Source organism: Haliaeetus albicilla, chromosome 19 (genome assembly GCF_947461875.1).
Source record: "Haliaeetus albicilla chromosome 19, bHalAlb1.1, whole genome shotgun sequence".
Classification (NCBI taxonomy): Eukaryota; Metazoa; Chordata; class Aves; order Accipitriformes; family Accipitridae; genus Haliaeetus; species Haliaeetus albicilla.
In genome coordinates this window covers 6,654,926-6,663,111 of record NC_091501.1, presented here as the reverse complement: position 1 = coordinate 6,663,111, position 8,186 = coordinate 6,654,926, and the positions used below count along the sequence as shown (strand labels likewise).

The window sequence follows — 8,186 nt, the reverse complement described above, 5'->3', positions numbered from 1 at the left end:
CCTGGACACCGTGCCAACGGGGCGTTCTCCCTACACCCCCCCCCCCACCCACCCCTGGCACGCGGACAAGCCGCTCCACGACGGCCGGCCCCTGCAAGTCCCACCCCGGCACGTAGCTGCTTTCCAGCATATTGTTTCTATCTGTGCCCAACGTGGACGAGCGGCATGCTTTGAATTAACAGCCTCCCTCCTCCCGATCAACATCAGCCGCTGTTTCCATTTTTGCACGTCAACGCGTCATCTGTGGTTCAGGCACCCCCCCCATCCCTTCCCACCGCCGCGTGTGTGTCCAGCCTCAGGTGGGTTTCCCATCGGGGCTCGCTTCCAAGTGACCAGAGATCAGATGTTCTCTGGAATCCGCTCTTCAGATGCCAGACACAAGCCAGGGAGGGCTGGGACACAGCTCAGCAGCTGAGGGATTTGTCCTTTAGTAGGACCTTTTGGGTTGTATCCAAGAGGTCAGAGAGCAGGAGACATCGCTCCACACACCAGACGTTGGAGAGAGAGACCCGGCGTGAAGGAAGCGTGAGACATGAGTTAACTGCATGAACCTCACATTGGGATACGAGTCTGATCGTGGAGAAAGGGAAGAAGGTCAAGGAAGAAAAGAAGCAGGGAAAAGATGACCAGAGCTAGAGGGCAGGAGGATGCAGAAGAACTGCCGAAGGTGTACGTGGGCTTCTATAGAGCGTCAGCCATGGAGAGCTACATGGGGGGGGGGGCATGAATGATTTCAGAAAAGGTTGGTAACGGTCTGATATAAAAAAGCCCAGCTTTGGCTTAGAGAGAGTCACCAAAGGGGTTGAGGGAATAATGGAAAGCTGTAGCCCAATACCGGAGGGCAGGTGAAAAAAAACACAACTGGTCAAGTATCTGTCTTGGTATCTATCTGTACCGAGACAAACTATGTCAAGGCAGGTAATCTTGCTATATTTTTGTGACAAAGATAAATTCTATGGAATAGAGAAATCATCTGTTTACAGTTCTTTTAGCCTTGAGGGAAGCTCTACTGCATGCACCAATGCAAACTCACATTGACAAATACTAACAAAGACTTATCATGAATTATTGGTACTTAAAAAAATCCAATAGCTGCTAAATCTGATCAGCCTTATAGTAGGGAAAGTGAGTGGAGCCACCTTCAGGGCTCTCAGTCCGAACCCATGTTGAACCCCATGACTGCGGAGTCAGAATCCAGCCCACCAAAATTATCAACTGTATAATGTGCATCTGAAGTAACTAACTCGGTGCTTTGGGGGTGAATACAAACCTTTTTCAGAAGAACTGCTTGTTTGGGCATCCTGTGGCTGCACGCAGGGATAGAAAGTTATTTTCTGAAGTGATCAGCAAGCCTGTGGTACGGGCTGGCAGGTCAAGGTAGGCAGCCAAATACAATACACACAAAATACACCGGGTCCTGCTGACACCGTGGCAGCGGGTTGGGGCAAGGAGAGATGGAGCGGTAGGGGAAAGGGAGGTTAACCTTAGTAATCGCCAGCAGTATAAAAACTCCTGGTTTTGAACTGCTCGGCCAATAAGTTCACTACGGAAGCCAGTATTTTGTGTCCTGTGTTTGTGCAACACCAGGCACAAGTCCTATCTGTGATAGGGACATTGAAGACCACCTTGCAAAAAAAAAAAAAAAAAAAAAAAAGTAGTGAGGTGAGGATGGTGACAACCCTGATTATAGTAGCCCCTGTGCAGGGCAGGACAGCCTCCAGCAACCGGTCTTGTTTACTTTCCCCACACACCATGCCTCACTACCTGGTGTATTTTTCAACCAGATTTTAAAAAACTGAAATGGATGTCCTAAGGCTGGCCAAAATAACTATGGCATCCGAAGTCATAAACTATTTTTTCTGACTTTTTTTGTGCCTTCCTTTTTCTTTGTTTTTTTCCTTCTCTTTTCACTAGCCTTTGATCAATCTTTTTTCCTTCTCTGTGTTTTTTGCAGGCATTTGGTCTTTTTTCCTTGCTTCCACCCCTTTCCTTAACTACTACACCCTGTGTTCACTCTACCCTGACAGTAATGGCAAGGCAAAGTGAAATATAGGGTATGCAAAACACTGCTTATGCCAAATCCTCATAATTATCTATTTTGCCTCCTCCTACCCCCTGCTTTTTCTATTTATGTTGCAACCTTATCTCTTGCTCTTATTGCTACATAATCATAATACTATCACCAGTGTATTGCCACCAGCTGACTGTTTAATCAGCCTGGACTGTCAGAGGTTGCCTAGTAGCAAAAGGCACTAGCTGGGGGAAGCAAAGCTCCTTCTTGCCAGGAAGAAGTCCTAAATTCTCTTGTTCTGGAGCAAAGTTGTGTGCGTGTGTGTGTGTCCCAGTGCCATTACAGTATGAACACACAATTGCATCAGTACTGGTTACCTTGGACCATTTCAATCACTCTTTGAAGTACTAGTTCAGCATAGGGAGCACAGGTTCGTCCCCCTGCAGTGACATTGCTAACTGGGATTTCCCACTTGGGTTTCAAGTTACCCCATGTGTCTGGTTCCCCAGCCCTGGGTGAGCACCTGAGCTTTGGGTCTACTAGACCTTCTCTGGGCTTTTGCTGCAGCACCGTGCAAGCCCACCCCTTTCAGCCGTCTGCAGATAGGCACTGATGTCCCACATCGTTGCCTTCATCTAAAAAACACCTTTTCTCCCTCGGAAACACACACTTTCTTGGGGCACACCCACACGTGCATCCAGCCCTGGCTGTGCTGCTCAGCCACAACTACGAGGGCTCTTTACACCGAAAATTGGCAGGTTCCCTTGGCCGGCATGATGCAAGTTCAAAGGGCCACGGACTTTGGCTGCTTCTCAGACTGCTCTTTCCCTCCTCTGCCTTTAGCCAGTATTTGCAGAGCGGTGGCTTCCCCAGAGCTGTGCGTTTTCTGGTTTGGGCAGGGATGCCCCTTTCCACGGCAAGGAGATTGGGACAATCCTTGGCCTGCAGCTCCCTGCCCTGGATGTCCCAGAGGGTTTAAGGGAGCAATAGAGAGAAGCTTTTCTAGTAAAACCTGAAAAATTCCCAACTGAGGATTCAGTGAGTAGCTCGGGGGGTGTGTGTGATGGCGGGGAGCGGGGTGAGCCCCCCCTTACCGATATCACGTACGCATTTACCAGAGGTCTCCAGGTGCTGCATGTCTCCGTTAGGTGCCAGCCAGGCTGCGTTTCCTCGCACCCGGGTCTACACGGTGGTTGCAACATCCAGCCACATTCCCCCCCCCCCCCCCCGCCAAAATTCCACGCAGAGCCGGGCTCCCCGACCTCTCCTGCAGCCCGCTGCTAAATACTTTTTGGCTGCAGCCCATCCCCTCCCCCGAGGATTTATTGCCCCCCCCCCCCCGCCCCGGTCTCCTTCCCTCCGGAGCGCGGCGTGGCCGGGAGGTGGCACTGTGTCCTCACGGCAGAGACCGCCGAAGGTTTTGGGGGGGACACCCGCGGTGACACTGCCTGTGTCCCCCCACCCCCGGGGGGGCGGCTCCCCGCTTCCCAGTCTGCGCCAGTTATCACCCACCCCCCCCGCCCCCCCAACCCCCTGCCAGGGGATTGCCGCCGGGAAAAAAAAAAACCATCCATCCCCCAGCCTCCAAAATTTAGCTCTCCAAAAAAAAAAAAAGTGGCCGGGGGTGGGGGGGTTGCAGCCCGGTGTGATTTATCCCCCGGGGCTGTGATGGACGCGGGACGCGTGGCCGCTCAATGGGGCCACCCGGCGGGCGGAGGGTCCCGCTCCGCGGGCGCGGAGGGGCCGCGGGGGGGGGGGGGGCGCGTACCCCGGTGCTGGGGGGCGGCAGCGCCCGGGGGGACCCGCGGGAGCGGAGGAGGGGAGAGCCGGCCGGGGACGGGGGGGGCTGCCGCGGCTGCTGCTGCTTTTTTTTCTTGCTTGCTTCTTTTTTTTTCCTTTTTTTTTCTTTCTTTTTTCCCCTTTTTTCTTTTTTTTCCCCCTTTTTTTCCCTTTTTTTTCTTTTTTTTTTTTTGCAGCCCTATATGCAAACTGTCACTTCAGGTTAGCACAAGACCTGATGTAGCTCATTAGCATGAGCTGTATCTAATATGCTTAAAACCTCTAATTATTTATTATGCCCTAATTGGCAGCCCAAGAAATGTCTGCAAAGTGATGAGTGTTCATCCCAAGACGCCTTTCAAGAAGAATTCAGCAGTGTCCCTGGTCAAACGTCATTTTTAATTCTTCGTTTGGGGCGCAGGCTTTATTCCCCTTGTAGAGGATCCAGCGCTAAGAGAACTCGTACACCTCGCTATCCCGAGGACTAGCCTCTCTCCACCCTGGGCACGATGGGCAACAATTACTCACGAACACGGTTTAATGCTCAAAGTCCTTCTTTCTGTAAACGGACGCTTAGGAAGAGACGTTAAAGTTTATCAAGTATGCAAAAGTGTAGGCAGATGCTCCTTGAAAAAATGACTTACCCGAAGGAACAGCCATCAGGGAAAAATCGCTTTCCTGCCTTCTGAAAGTAGCAAAGTTTTGAAAATTATATTCACACAGAAACTGTTTCAAAATAAGGTTACCTCTCGGGGGTCGCTCCCCCTCTCTCCTAATTGCCTTTTTTTTTCCCCCCCTCCTTCCAAGTCTGCATTATGTTTCTTCGGGTTGTGCCAACTATTTATTTATCTTTATTCTTTCTCTCTTTTCATTCATTATTCTCTCTCCCTCTTTTTTTTTTTCTTCCCCCTTCCTTGTGTGTGTGGCTTCTCGGTCTGATCTGTAGCTTGTTACCACCCACTGCACGCTCTCTCCTGCAGCCGAGGTGTTTCTATACAAACTTCAGCGTCCAGTTGTCATATTAATTATTACACTGAGTAATGACTGAAATAGTCAAAATAAGGGGAGACTCAAGAGAGCTTTTTCTTGCTGCTCAAAGATTCAGCAAAGAAGCCTTGCAACAAAGCACTAATTGGTCCCCAGAAATACTCTGACAAGGCATGGAAGATAGGTTTCATAAAGCCCAGCAATTGTGAAGGGGGAAAAGATCCTTGAATAGACCCCACGCTTCTTTTCTAAACTCTCTTGCTGAGCAAAAAATGGACTGCTTCTTGAATACTGGACTGATCTTGAATGCTATACCCAGCAGAGAAAAAAATGCACCATTTATTGTAAGTTTTTTTTCCAGCTATTCATGTGTTCTATGTGGAGAATAAGCTGGTTTTGTTTACCATGAAAGACCTTTTACTTTATTTTCACTCTTGGGGGGGAAGCTGGAGAGGGGAGGGGGAGGGCGAGGGGAGGGAGAGAAACACATGTGCCCAAATCCAGACGAGCTGCCTACTGTAACAAAATGGAGTGTAACAAATCCTACAGAAGTCCCGAATGTATCGATTCTTTGAAGATCTATATAGATTAACGACTTTCGTTCTGCTTTTCCAAGACGGCATTTAATCATAACGTAAATGGCCTTTAAAAAAGAAAAGGGGTGAAAAAAAAAAAGGCATCCCAAAGTTTAAAAAAAAAAAAAAAAAGCAAGGACTTCAAAAGACCTCATGAGTGTGGCTACAATTTAGGCACACAAAAAAGCCACTATAAAATAATGACAGTTCCAGATTTAAAAAAAAAAAAAAAAAAGGAAAAAAAGCAAAAAAAAAAAGCCTAATGAAAAGGGTGAGGGCTATTTATCACTATGTTAGAATTAAGAATTTCAAAGTGCAGGTGCAGAACTGTGCCTACGAGTGCGTGGAGGCGGGGGACCTTGAAACAATATTTATTATCTATAAATCTGGCAGCCCCTGAGCCCTTGCTCTGCGTGGTGAGCAGACAGGGGAGCTGGCAAGATTGGCATTGCCTCAGACAAGGCGAGGGGCAAGTTCCTTCCCCAGCGGCAGTGGAATGGCGAGGGATGTGCTGGGCGAAGGGAGGGAAAGGCTCTGCCCTCCCCTTTACCCCCCCCCCGGGCCCCGGGGACAGAGCCACGGAGGGAAAATTACACGCGAGTTACACTCGGTGACCTCTGTCTTTTACCTTTTTAAGAGCCCTCCGAGACTCGAGAAGGAGGGACCCAGAAACTTTCAGCGAAAAAGGGCAGGAATTTCCCTATGTGGTTTTTCCACGCCAGTTCTGGTAGCGGGCTGTTCCAGAAAAATTACTCTCTTTAAATATGTATATAGTTTACAGAGCTGCAATTATTTTGGTATTTCTGTTGCCACTTCCCAAAGCAGCGGGATGCGAATCGCAAGGCTGGTTCATTACTGTGCTCTCGCTCCAGTGATGTCCCAACGTGGAGCTGATGATGCAACGACTATTTCCAGTGCTGAGAATTCTGATGTCAGACGAGGGATGTTGAACAGACCGGCCAGAAGACTTGGAACTGAAGAGGGAGAGCTCCCTGTACAGAAAATAAAACCAAACGTGGTATCCTGCTTAGGTCTGGCCGTCCTGCCCAAGAGAGAATAAAATCATTTAATATGTTTCACATGTGATGAGACAGCAGGCTAAAATTCAGAAAGAAACTCAGTGACCAGCGAAGAGGGCCCTGAAATAAATATGACAGAGGTTAGACCAGACAGAACTACTTCACCTTTTTCATCATACAGATGCATTAAAAGCTGCCATGTGAAAAATTACCGAAAGACTAGTTAGCAGTTGCACATTAAGGTTCTGCCATACGACGTTGCTGCTTATCACCGTTTAAAGTCACATACCCAGCCAGGGCAGGGGATCCGGTGGCAGATGAGAAGAAGTAATCTTTACAGCTCCAGGCTGGTGTGATTGAGGCCAGCAGCAGAGCAGGGCTGATTTTTGCACTCATTTCCACTGAAATCTGAACAGAGACCGTGCAGGTCCCCTCCTTCCATGCTTTAGGGCTGGTGTGAGCCGCAGGGATGAAAACCACTTGCCAGGGACTTTCTAGAGGCGTCATCATCTCACCCACGGCAAGACTGTCATACCACGGCTCTGCTTTTTGTCGGGGGTTAGAGAGCATACGCGCATCTGAGTTTGCCGAGTGGAGGGGTGCAGGGAGAGGTGGAGATGAGACAGAGCTGAAGACACAAAATGCGTTAAAGCTCACGTGGATACATGAAAGGCAGGAGGGCAGGGAAAGGCCACGCTGGGCTCCTCACTGCCACTCGCACCAAGAGCGAGGTCACCAGCACATCCCAGTGCGAAGCCTGGCCATGTCTCCCAGGCTGCCCACACCCCCGCAGCCCCAAGGGTCGGGGTGAGCACCAAGCCGCGCCAGCCTCAAGCTCTCAGCGCCGCTTTTCCACAGTCGGTCCCGAGCCACAAGCCAGACTTCCCCTGGTGGCAGGGATCGTTTCCCCGGCACAGGCCAGGTCCATCCCGTCTCCCCAGTTACAAGCAAATGCCATCGCCCGCTGGGAAGGGTGGTGACCTGCTCCCACTTTGTGGGGTGCCACGGAAGGCGGGAGGGCCTCGGGGAATCCCCCGGGACCAGCGAGCGGACTGCGTGACCTGGGCCATGGGCTCCGGCAGCGAAGGGAGAGCTGACTCCGCATCCACTCACTCTGCTTAGCACACATGGGGCTTCTCACTGACCTACGAGACAAAATTCCTCCCCCCCCGGCACCCGTGGCAGTACTGTGGCACCCAGACCTTCCCGCTACTGTCCACTTTGGATGCTCCCGAGAGGGTTTTGTTCTTTCTCTGCAGACACGTTTGCCCCCTCAGCACTCAAAGTGTTTCAGAGGGGTAACTCAAGTGACTTGGTCCTCCCGAGGTTCCGCGCCCACTGCTCTGAGCAGCGCTCCTCCCAAAACCCACGCCGCTTCACCCGCCGTGGCCGCGAGCCTAATAGAGCCATCAGGCCACCCGTGGGGCTGCGTCGCTGCGAGGGTGGTGGTCCCCGGGGCGGCGGGTCACGGCCACTCACGAAACTCGGTCTCGCAGCACCGGCTGAGCAAAGGAAGCGGTACCGGCCATCCCGCCGCTTCCCGGGGACAAAACCAAACCCGCTCTTCGCGCCGCACTCGGGGAAGTTTCCCTTCCCCGCCGCCTGCCCACATCCACACACCTCCTCCCGGCACCGGCCAGGACGCTTCTCCCGTGGGCACGCACCGCCCCTCCTGCCCACGCCACGGGATATTCCTCCGTGCCAGCACTCCCCTCACGACGGCGGCTCTCCCCTCAGAACCGCGGGCAGGTGCAGAGGATGCCCCGCGCGTCCCGTTCCCCCCCCCCCCCTTTTTTTCCTCGCGGCGACCCACGC

General features: G+C 51.6%; 1 long non-coding RNA gene across 1 annotated transcript; it reads left to right on the top strand.

Moving 5' to 3' along the window:
• Positions 1-2,992: 2,992 nt before the first annotated feature.
• On the top strand, positions 2,993-6,378 carry LOC138690069 (uncharacterized). Its single transcript, XR_011328863.1, has 2 exons — positions 2,993-3,049; positions 6,134-6,378. It is a non-coding gene; the product is annotated as an uncharacterized lncRNA (long non-coding RNA).
• The last annotated feature ends 1,808 nt before the right edge of the window (positions 6,379-8,186 follow it).